The following is a 12696-nucleotide window of genomic DNA, read 5'->3' as shown; positions in this document are numbered from 1 at the left end:
ATAATAATAATAGCAATAATACTCAGAATCATAATAGTAAGAATAATAATACCCATAACAGTGATGAGAAGAAAGATAGCAAGAATAGGAATGAGAAGAAGGATAGCAATAATCACCAGAACCATCGGACTAATAATAATAATAATAACAGCAATAATAATCAGAATCATAATAGCCATAACAGTGATGAGAAGGATACCAAGAATAGGGATGAGAAGAAGAATAGCAATAATCACCAGAACCATCAGACTACAACAACAACATAATAGCAATAATACTCAGAATCATAATAGCAATAATAATAATAATACCCATAACAGTGATGAGAAGAAGGATAGCAAGAACAGGGATGAGAAGCATAGCAATAATCACCAAAACCATCAGACAACAACAACAATAGCAATAATACCTGGAATCATAGAAGTAGGAATAATAATACCCATAAGAGTGATGAGCGGAAGGATAGCAATAATCACCAGAACCATCAGACCAATAACAACAACAATAATAGCAATAATACTCAGAATCATAATAGCAAGAATCATAATACTGATAAGAGGAAGGATAGCAAGAATAGGTATGAGAAGAAGGATAGCAATAATCACCAGAACCATCAGAACAATAATAATAATACCGTATATACTTGAGTATAAGCCAACCCGAATATAAGCTGAGGCACCTAATTTTACCAAAAAAACTGGGAAAACATTGACTCCAGTATAAGCTGAGGGTGGTAAATTTCAGAAATAAAAATAGATACCAAGAAAATTACATTAATTGAGGCATCAGTAGGTTAAATGTTTTTGAATATTTATGTAAAGCTCAAATTTAAGATAAGACTGTCCAACTCTGATCAGATCATTATTCTCATCTTCTTCAATGTAAATGTGCTTATGTATCCTTTTAATAATAATAGAGTAAAATAATACATGCAATAATAATAATAAATACAGGGAAATAATACAAGTAATAATAAATAGAGTAAAATAATAAATGCAATAATAATAATAATAATAATAATAATAATAAGATCAGAGTGAAATAATAAATGTATTAATAATAATAATACAGTAGAGTCTCACTTATCCAACATAAACGGGCTTGCAGAATGTTGGATAAGTGAATATGTTGGATAATAAGGAGAGATTAAGGAAAAGCCTATTACACATCAAATTAGGTTATGATTTTACAAATTAAGCACCAAAACATCATGTTACACAACAAATTTGACAGAAAAAGTAGTTCAATACGCAGTAATGCTATGTAGTAATTACTGTATTTATGAATTTAGCACCAAAATATCATGATGTATTGAAAACATTGACTACAAAAATGTGTTGGATAATCCAGAACGTTGGATAAGCGAATGTTGGATAAGTGAGACTCTACTGTAATAATAATAATAATAATAATAATAGAGTAAAATAAATGTAATAGTAGTAATAATAATAGAGAAAAAGAATAAATGTAATAATACCAACAATAATAGAGAAAAATATTAAATGTACCATATATTCTCGAGTATAAGCTGACCCAAATATAAGCCAACCAGGACCCTCACCCGAGTATTAAAAAAGTATTTAAAAAGTCTTTTAAAAAGGGCTGAAAAACTAGGCTTATACTCGAGTATATACAGTAATTATTGTGCCATTGAGTTGACTTGTATTGGGGGATAATAATAATAATAATAATAATAATAATAATAATAATAATAGCAACAATATCAACTGGCCTGGCTCCAATGAAAATCGTCCCATTGGTTTAAGGGGATTGACTTAACTTGTTTTGCCATTGAGTTGTATTGGGGAATATAAATAATAACAATAATAACCATAATAATAATAAATCAACAATATCAGCTGGCTTGCATTCAGTAAAATGTGTCTCATAGGCTCAATGGGATTGACTTAACTACTCTGCCATTGACTTGTATTGAGGATGCTGGTGCATGCAGTCCAAATCACCATGACACTGGCCTGCTTCTCTCTCATTTAAAATAATAATAATATGGGATCCATGTTTTCCTTGTTATTGCAAACCATATTCATCATCCATCTGCCTGTGTTTGAATACAACCGGCATGCTATTCTTCAGTCCCAATGGGAGTAAATCTATTTAATCAACTGTTGAATACTGAATCCACTTGTAAGGAAGTCCCGTTGATTTAATGGGTCCGATCTGTTCAGGAATAACAACCGGGTTTAGCTTATATCCAAAAGCTGTCACAATTCAGTATAGAGACAGGTGAAATGCCAGATACCACTGAAAAACCATGGATTTGCATAATGTCTCATTTATATTCATCCAGCAACAGCCGTGATGGAAGAAAAGGAGTAAATTTTTCATAACATCCCCACAAAAGGCACTGGATGGATCTACCCTGCCATATAATGCAGGTTGAAACCACATTGTATGCTTAGTGTAGATCCATATAATGCAATCTACATACCGTATATACTCAAGTATAAGCCGACACGAATATAAGCCGAGGCACCTAATTTTACCACAAAAAAACTGGGAAAACATTGACTCCAGTATAAGCCGAGGGTGGTACATTTCAGAAATAAAAACAGATACCAATAAAATGACATGAATTGAGGCATCAGTAGGTTAAACGTTTTTGAATATTTACATAATAATAATAATATACTAATATTAAAATATATTGTACAGTAGAGTCTCACTTATCCAAGCCTCACTTATCCAAGCCTCTGGATTATCCAAGCCATTTTTGTAGTCAATGTTTTCAATATATCATGATATTTTGGTGCTAAATTCATAAATACAGTAATTACAACATAACATTACTGTGTATTGAACTACTTTTTCTGCCAAATTTGTTGTATAACATGAAGTTTTCGTGCTTCATTTGTAAAATCATAACCTAATTTGATGTTTAATAGGCTTTTCCTTAATCCCTCCTTATTATCCAAGATATTTGCTTATCCAAGCTTCTGCTGGCCCGTTTAGCTTGGATAAGTGAGACTCTACTGTATCTACATACCGTATATACTTGAGTATAAGGCGACCCGAATATAAGCCAAGGCACCCAATTTTACCACAAAAAAACTGGGAAAACATTGACTCCAGTATAAGCTAAGGGTGGTAAATTTCAGAAATAGAAACAGATACCAATAAAATGACATGAATTGAGGCATCAGTAGGTTAAACGTTTTTGAATATTTACATAATAATATATAATAATATTATACTATACTAATATTAAAATATATTGTATATACATATAATATTAATAATAATATTATGATGTAATACAATGTAATAATAATTATAATTCACTATTATAATTGTACAGTAGAGTATCACTTATCCAACATAAACGGGCCAGCAGAACGTTGGATAAGCGAATATGTTGGATAATAAGGAGGCATTAAGGAAAAGCCTATTAAACATGAAATTAGTTTATGATTTTACAAATTAAGCACCAAAACATCATGTTATACAACAAATTTGACAGAAAAAGTAGTTCAATACGCAGTAATGCTATGTAGTAATTACTGTATTTACGAATTTAGCACCAAAATATCACGATGTATTGAAAACATTGACTACAAAAATGCATTGGATAATCCAGAACGTTGGAAAATTTCAGAAATAGAAACAGATACCAATAAAATGACATTAATTGAGGCATCAGTAGGTTAAACGTTTTTGAATATTTACATAATAATATATAATTGATTGCAGCTGAACTATATATCCCAGTAGCTATAACTCCCAAATATCCAGGCCAATTCCCCTCCAAACCCACCAGTATTTAAATTTGGACATATTGAGTATGCATGCCAAGTTTGGTCCAGATCCATCATTGTTTGGGTTCATAGTGCACTCCTATAAATCCACATACACACATACATATTTTCACTTTTATTATGTTAATAGATATTTATATATCCTATTATATGTATTTCCAGTTTCTCAACCTCTTTCCCAAAAGCTGGGTTTTCAACCCATTTAAACGGCATCTATAGAGGCCTGGGAGTTGTAGTTCAGTGAGGCAGAGAAGGCGAAAGACCTTGTAAAACTGCAACTCCCATAGTATTGAGCCTTGGCAATTAAAAGTGTGGTTTTTGAATGGCAGTAGTGCAATCCAGTTACAACAGCACTTCATTAAAACTGTATGGGATTTCTAGTCTAACCGTACCAGACTGTGTCAACATGGAACATTTTTGGAATAGAGTTGCCCTTAGTGTCCCAATTCCGGCTCGTATTGTTTTGCTTAGGGCTTGTTGCTTTCGTTCTTTGATGATAATATATCTTTCATTTCGATCCCGTAGCGCTATACAAGGTCTCCTAGGATTTGTAGTTTCCGACTTGCGGCCAGAAAGCGCTGGCTGAACTACAAATCCCACAGCAATTCAAATAAGACTCTTGTAACAATGAGACAGAGATCCGGTCTCTTTACGTGTGGAATAAAATTAGGAAAAGATTTGTTTTGCGGTTTTGGGGTGAGCTTGCATGGATTAATGGGGGAAACGTTAAATATGGGTGTTGATGCCAACACAGCTGTGTTTTGATCAAAACAGTGTGGCTGTTGCAACAGAGCGACTTAAACTGTTGTTGTTATTGTTGTTATTGTTGTTTGCCTCCATTTATTCCCCAGCTTTTCCCCCTCAATTGGCTGCATCTACGCGGTGGGATGAATGCATTTTGAGCCTTTTTTAACAGCTATGGGAATGTGGGATTTGTAATTTGGCGAGGCATTAGCACTCTTTTGACTGAAGGCCTTGGGAAACTACAACTCTCAGGATCTCATAGCATAGTCTGGACTAAGGTTTATGTACAAGGTTTTGTGGATGAATGGCTCAAGTATTTTGTATTGTTTTATTTTATTTATTTATTTATTAAACTTGTATACTGCTACTCCCAGTTTGGCTCGGAGCGGTTTACAGAAATAGATTAAAGCAATACACTTGGCTTTAAAATAACAATAAAAACAATAAAAACAACAATAAAAACAGACATAGCCCCGAGTTTTTCACCCATTGAAAGCTTGTCGGAAGAGCAAGGTTTTGCAGGCTTAAATCTGTATTTAACTGCTTATGTTTTTATTCTTTTGTATTGTTGTGTATTGGCATCGAATTCTGCCAGTTTTGTAAGCCGCCCTGAGTCCCTTTGGGTGAGAAAGGCGGGATAGAAATGATGGAAATAAATAAGTAAAATAAATAAATAGTCATGGCAATGGCATCAAACTGCATTAAACCCACAGTGTAGATGCACCATATGGCTCAAGGGTTTTGCAAAATGGGGCTCCCATGGTGTGCATAAATGTCACACTTCACTATCTAAGAGCGTGCAAAAAAGTGTTGAATTGTGGCTTTTGATAAGCCCAGTGGGTTGACAAACGCTTTAACAAAACTGATCCAAATCTAGCCTCAAAATGCCAACTCTGAGCTCAGGAAACGGTGCCAAAGAGGAGCGCCGAGGATGTGCATATTCATAATTATACACTCAGCATTATTTATTTCTGTTGGGTCTGGAAGTTCTATGAATGGCACTGACTCCATCCTGTGGGATCTTTGGAGTTGTAGTCTGGCAAAGTAACAACAATATCAGCAACATAGCAATACATTTTATGTGTAACTTGCCTCTCTTTGCATCTCAAGGTGGGACAAAATACATCACCATAATAAAATGGATATAGTCAAATGCATATGTTAAACACACATTACACTAGCTGTGCCCAGCCACGCGTTGCTGTGGTGGAGTATGGTGGTATGGGAAATGAAGTATTGAGAAATTGGTGGTACAGTAGAGTCTCACTCGTCCAAGCCTCGCTTATCCAAGCCTCTGGATAATCCAAGCCATTTTTGTTGTCAATGTTTTCAATATATCGTGATATTTTGGTGCTAAATTCGTAAATACAGTAATTACAACATAACATTACTGCGTATTGAACTACTTTTTCTGTCAAATTTGTTGTATAACATGATGTTTTGGTGCTTAATTTGTAAAATCATAACCTAACTTAATGTTTAATAGGCTTTTCCTTAATCCCTCCTTATTATCCAAGATATTCGCTTATCCAAGCTTCTGCCGGCCCGTTTAGCTTGGATAAGTGAGACTCTACTGTAGTTAAGGTAAAGCGTAAAGGTTTTCCCCTGACATCAAGTCCATTATAAATGGGTAATATAGCTGTGTGGAAGGGCTTTGAGTCTACACTGCCATATAATCCAGTTAAAATCAGAAAATCTGTATTTTATAGGCAGTGTGGAAGAGGCCTAAGTGAGGCCTAACTCTGCCTGTCCCCTGGGCTGAGTGGGTTGGTAGGAGACCAAGTGGGCGGAGCTTAGCCTTCTAACTGTCAGCAATTGGATAAAAACAATTCTTCCTCTCCCTCTAATTAGGACTTTATTTTTCTTTTCTTTTTTGTTGTATGAACGTGGAGGCATGGATGAGGGGTTGTGCTGCCAAGTTTAGTGTTTCTGGGATGTGTAGTTTTGTTGTTTTGTCCTAGGCCGAAATTTCATTACCCTTTTATATATATAGACACACACACACACATATATACACACACACATACATACATACACAGTAGAGTCTCACTTATCCAAGTTTCACTTATCCAAGCTTCTGTATCATCCAAGGCAGTCTGCCTTCTAGTAGTCATTGTTTTTGTAGTAAATGTTGGAATGTTTTGGTGCTAAATTCGTAAATACAGTAGTTACTACATAACATTACTGTGTATTGAACTGCTTTTTCTGTCAGTTTCTTGTAAAACATGATGTTTTGGTGCTTAATTTGTAAAATCATAATGTAATTTTATGTTTAATAGGCATTTTTCTTAATCCTTCCTTATTATCCAAGATTTTTGCTTATCCAAGGTTCTGCCGGCCCATTTAGCTTGGATAAGTGAGATTCGACTCTACTGCATAATCAAATGCATATGTTAAACACACATTACATACATATATATATATATACACACACAGACATAATCCAACCTTCGCTTATCCAACATTCTGTATTATCCAACACAGTTTGCCTTTTAGTCATCAATGTTTTTGTAGCCAATGTTTTCAATACATTGCAATGTTTTCGTGCTAAATTCATAAATAACAGCAATTACTACATAAAGTTACTGTGTATTGAACTGCTTTTTCTGTCAATGATGTTTTGGTGCTTAATTTGTAAAGTCATAACGTCATTTGATGTTTAATAGGTTTTTCCTTAATCCCACCTTATTATCCAACATATTCGCTTATCCAACGTTCTGCCGGTCCGTTTATGTTGGATAAGCGAGACTCTACTGTATATTTAAATACATGGTGCAAAGATTAAGGTACAGTAGTAATAATGGGATGGTTTCAGATTCATGGTTGAGAATTGACTGGGAAAACAAGTGGTTTCAGATTCCAGCAGAGAGTTGGCTCCCTTTGCAAAGTCACACTCTCTCAGCCTCAGAAGAAGCCTTAGAGCCGAGAGGCTTTAAATATTGAGTCTGCAGGACCCGGGTTCGAGTCCATGCTCACTGCCCATGTCACCTAAGAGACCTGGAACAGCAAACATATCAGAAATCCAGACCAAAGGCAGAGTCAAGCCGTGGCAGCTAAGTGCGGAGGGAGCTCACTCTTGACGTCTTTGCATTTTTCTGCTGCAAGAATGTCTCTCTGATAACAATCCTGAGAATCCAGTTTTGTAGGACTCCCTCTGTTCAGCAGCATGGGACGCTTTCCACCCCAAATCTTGGTAGTTTCACTGCTGGAAGTTTCACTTTCTTCCCTATTTTGCTGGAGCCAAATGGGGAAAATATTGGTTCCTTTTGTGCATGGCTTGCAAATGCGTCTTAGTGTCTTTGTTTCCCATTCGTTCTGCTGACAAAGACCGATCAGGCTGCAAAGTTCAGACTGTTGCTACCTGAAGGTCAAGGCTACATTCTTGTCCTGTTGTCCAGCCTGTGGGTGAATTTATTGCTATTTTCCTTGCTGCAATATTTTGTTGCAGTTTCCATTTGCAAAGGCACAAAACTTCTTTGCCAAAGGATAATAGGATGCCATTGGCAGGTTGGATGGGACGAGTTGTTTGTTTGGCCTAAAAGGACAATGGGTTCCCCTAAACTATGAAGACCAAAATCCACTGCTTGTGGTAATATGAAAATAATCAAACAAACTCAATGTATATCCAAAAATCAATGTCTATCCAAAAAACAGGACTGTCCCAATCGCATATAAGTAGAAATCAGCAGTTCTTCTCTTGAAGTATAAGGACAAGTTTTTCATGTGAGTAAATGTCCTGTTCTTTATTGTATGAGTAGACTCCAGTTTCCATATAACTTGACTCAAACCTGCAACCGGTTTCGACTCACAGGAGTCTTCGTCTTCGTCTGCTGATTTCTACTTATATGCGATTGGGACAGTCCTGTTTTTTGGATAGACATTGATTTTTGGATATACATTGAGTTTGTTTGATTATTTTCATATTACCACAAGCAGTGGATTTTGGTCTTCATTGTTTGTTTGGCCTCCATTGTTTTGTCGAAGGCTTTCATAGAAAAAAACAAACAATCTACAAGTCTCGGGATTCCATAGCATTAAGTTGTCAAAGTGGTGTCAAACTGCATTAGTCTTGCGGTGTAGATGTACTCCATGTCTGGATGGCAGTCTGTCAGGAGTGCTTTGATTGTGTCCTGCCTGGCCAAAGGAGGTTGGACTGGATGTTCCTTCCAACTTCTGTGATTCTGGAGTTCTCTTTATGTCTATTTTTTGGCAAAAAGGTGTGTTGGACCCCACCACCTAACAGCCTGCCTTTCTTAATGGATTGAGCGCTTGGGACATTCTTTGGGGCTTACGTGCGGCTTACTCCTGCGGACAAGTTGTACCGCTGCAAAAATAGGTCGGAAACATCAACAAATAACAAGGTGCAAACTGCAAATCCAACCCAAACAATGACAGAAGGATTAGGTTATCAACTTCTTGAGGTTGCTTTCGAGGCTTGGTTTTGATCTCTGAGGAGGAGTTCAGATCTCGCCCTGAATCTACAAACCGACTTCTTAAAAAACACGGTGAAGTCAATGTGTTTCTTTGTTTACATGTCCTACATGATATATTCATTATGCACTAACTTTCGGAGACAGTGCAGTTAGTGAAACCTTGGCCTTTTTTTTTTCTTACTTTTTATTAAGATTTTTTAAAAATACGATAATAATATAATAGCAATAAAGAAGAAAAAGGAAAAGAAAAAAGAGAAAAAGAAAGGTTAATACAGTAGAGTCTCACTTATCCAACACTCGCTTATCCAACGTTCTGGATTATCCAACGCATTTTTGTAGTCAATGTTTTCAATATATCGTGATATTTTGGTGCTAAATTCGTAAATACAGTAATTACAACGTAACATTACTGTGTATTGAACTACTTTTTCTGTCAAATTTGTTGTATAACACGTTTTGGTGCTTAATTTGTAAAATCATAACCTAATTGGATGTTTAATAGGCTTTTCCTTAATCCCTCCTTATTATCCAAGATATTCGCTTATCCAAGCTTCTGCCGGCCCGTTTAGCTTGGATAAGTGAGACTCTACTGTATATACATATGAAAAAAGGGACATAAGTAGAACAGATTTAAGACTGCAAGTTATAGTATCTATTTTACTATGTATATTACCTACACTAAATTGTTTATATTCTGGAAAAAATTAATTAAGAGTGAGACCTTGGCCTTTTAATGTTGTTTCGATTGCGGCCCTGAACTTTGGTTTGTGCAAAAAGAGACACATTTAACAGTATTGAAGTTTTTCCCTCAATTCAGACTACCCTGCCAGCCTGTAGCCACAAAATCTGATTTACTGAAAATTTCAAACTCCATAAAATATTTGCTCTGAGCTTTTCTTTTTCAAAGGGGAGAGTGGGAAGCGATGATGGATGATAATAATGGCTCGGTCACAACAAGGACAGCAATGTCGATCCATCACTTGGGATTTGTAGTATTGCTCCCTCCAGGCTTGCAATAAATTCTGCACTCAAGTGATTCTATCTGGCATCAAGGCATTGCTGCTTTTTATGATTCTTTATCACAGGAACTTGAAGGCACAACAACAACAACAACAATCCTACTTGATTATCTCATTGGCCAGAAGCAGGCCCACACTTCCCATTGAAATCCTGATAGGTTTACAGTATGTTGGTTAAAAATATTTTTATTTGTAAATATTGGAGTGTTCTTTCATTTACTAATATTGCAAATGAAATATTGTAAATGAATGATATGGTAATAATATAATATATTGTGTATACATATAATATTTATTTATTTATTTATTTATTACAGTATTTCTACCCCGCACTTCTCACCCAATAGGAGACTCAGGGTGGCTAATAATAATAATAATAATACAATACTATAATATTGTAGAATATACCGTATATACTCGAGTATAAGCCGACCTGAATATAAGCCGAGGCACCTAATTTTATCACAAAACTGGGAAAACCTATTGACTCGAGTATAAAACGAGGGTGGGAAATGCAGCAGCTACTGGCAAATTTCCAAAATAAAAATAAACATAGATACTGTACTAATAAAATTACATTATTTGAGGCATCAATAGGTTTTTGAATGTTTACATAAAATTGTAATTTATGATAATAATAATAAGACTTTAATAATCTAAGTCTGATTACCTATATACTTGAGTATAAGCAACCCGAACATAAGCCAGCCAGGATCCTCACTTGAGTATAAGCTGAGGGGAGCTTTTTCAGCCCTAAAAAAGGGCTGAAAAACTAGGCTTATACTCAAGTATATACAGTAATAATATTAAATATATATTATATATTAAATGTAACGTTACTAATAATATTACGGTATAATGGTATAGTACAATATAGTAATATAAAATGCTAATATTGTGCTATGCTAATAATATAATATGTTGTATATAATAATAATAATAATAATAATAATAATAATAATAATAATAATAATAATAATTTTATTTTTATACCCCGCCCTATCTCCCTGAAGGGACTCGGGGCGGCTTACATGCGGCCAAGCCCAGGCATCAAACAATAGAAAAACAAAGCAATAGAACAAATCAATCAACAATAAAACAAATCATAAAAGATCACATACAATAAATATAATGATAAAATCTTAGGTTGGCTCCAAAAGAAACTGGGCCAAAAGTGCAAGTTGTGTCGGTATCAGATCCAAATAGTATTCCAGGGGCTCTTTCATCTATCCTGCTTTTTGGAGTTTGTTTTCAAGCTTTGTAGATATGGGATTCAGAGTATGCACAAATCACAGATTCTGGCATTGTTAGGAGCAAACTTTGTGTAGACTTGTTTGCCAGGCTGGTTCTGCTTTTGCATGGCTTCAATATGGGTCAGGACTGAGTCTTGAACCGGTGACCGATAGGATTAAATCTGGGGACTTTTGCCCGGCTCAGACCCAACGAATGAAGGCTTTGTGCTTGTGTTTGCCGACGAACGGGAAAGCCTCTTAGGAGCAGCCGGTGGTCATGTGGGTTTCCTTGGCCCCGTCAATGGGGCTGAACCGGGGTCTGGGCAATGAGGACTCTTTCTGCTGGGTTGTTGTGCCTTTTCCGGGCAGCATGGCCATGTTCCAGAAGCATTCTCTCCTGACATTTCGCCCACATCTGTGGCAGGCATCCTCAGAGGTTGTGAGGTATATGGAGAAACTAAGCAAGGAAGGTTTATATATCTATGGAAGATCCTGGGTGGGGGGAAGAACTCTTGTCTGTTGGAGGCCAGTGTGAATGTTGTAATTAATCACCTCAATTCGCATTAAATGGCCTTCCCAGCTTCACCTTTAATATCTTTAATGCAGCTTTAATACTGGCTACCAGTATTAAAAAAAACTCCAAAATCACAACAGTAAATAAGAAGCAACACTCTAAAAACAGAAGAATTCCAGACAGGAATCAATCAGGGGCAGCTAACGACTCTGCACAAAGGATTCCCCCAGGCCAGGACGTGAAGCTTGGAAGGCCATTTAATACTAAAACTAATATTAATTTAGCCTCCTACAAAAGAATATTTATTTAGAACATTATCTGACTATTCCAGTTCCGTTGCCCTTAAGAAGAATATAGACCAGGGCCAGGTTTGAACAACTTGGTATTATGATGCAAACCGGTCGCTACTGTAACATCCAAAGAAATGAGAAATTTTGTGTCTGGGGAGAACAAATAGTGGAAGATAACAAACATTTTTTGATTGACTGCCCAGCATATGCTAAACTTTGACACAGATATTTACATCCATTACTATCTAATTTTAGTTCCCCCAACAGAAATGATCTTTTGACAGTCCTTTCACAAGGACGAGAAACTGCAAGTTGCTTCTGGTGTGAGAGAATTGGCTGTCTACAAGGACATTGCCCAGAGGACGCCCAGATGTTTGATGCTTTACCATCTTTGTGGGAAGCTTCTCTCATGTCCTTGCATGGAGCTGGAGCTGACAGAGGGAGCTCACCTGCTCTCCCTGGATTCGATCCAGCGACTTTCAGGTCAACAACCCAACCTTCAAGTTTAGCAGCCAGCGTCCAAGTCACTCAATGGGGTCTCGAGAGTTGTGATTCCCAAAGCATTGTTAGCTCTTCTTGGGAGCACAGACAGGATGAAACGCACCAAACATCGGTTGGACGAATGAAATTTTTTTTCTTGGGATGCGCCTCCACCTTCTTCTGAGAAATTGCAAAATGGGAATCCTTGGTT

General features: G+C 36.3%; 1 protein-coding gene across 1 annotated transcript in view; it reads left to right on the top strand.

The window, feature by feature from the left end:
* Positions 1-12696, top strand: part of slc16a2 (solute carrier family 16 member 2) — a 104327-nt gene that overhangs the window by 1323 nt on the left and 90308 nt on the right. The window lies entirely within an intron of this gene.

This window comes from Anolis carolinensis, unplaced genomic scaffold (assembly GCF_035594765.1).
Source record: "Anolis carolinensis isolate JA03-04 unplaced genomic scaffold, rAnoCar3.1.pri scaffold_12, whole genome shotgun sequence".
In the NCBI taxonomy this organism is placed as follows: domain Eukaryota; kingdom Metazoa; phylum Chordata; class Lepidosauria; order Squamata; family Dactyloidae; genus Anolis; species Anolis carolinensis.
The sequence above is the reverse complement of the archived record's forward strand: the minus strand, read 5'-3'. Positions and strand labels throughout refer to the sequence as shown.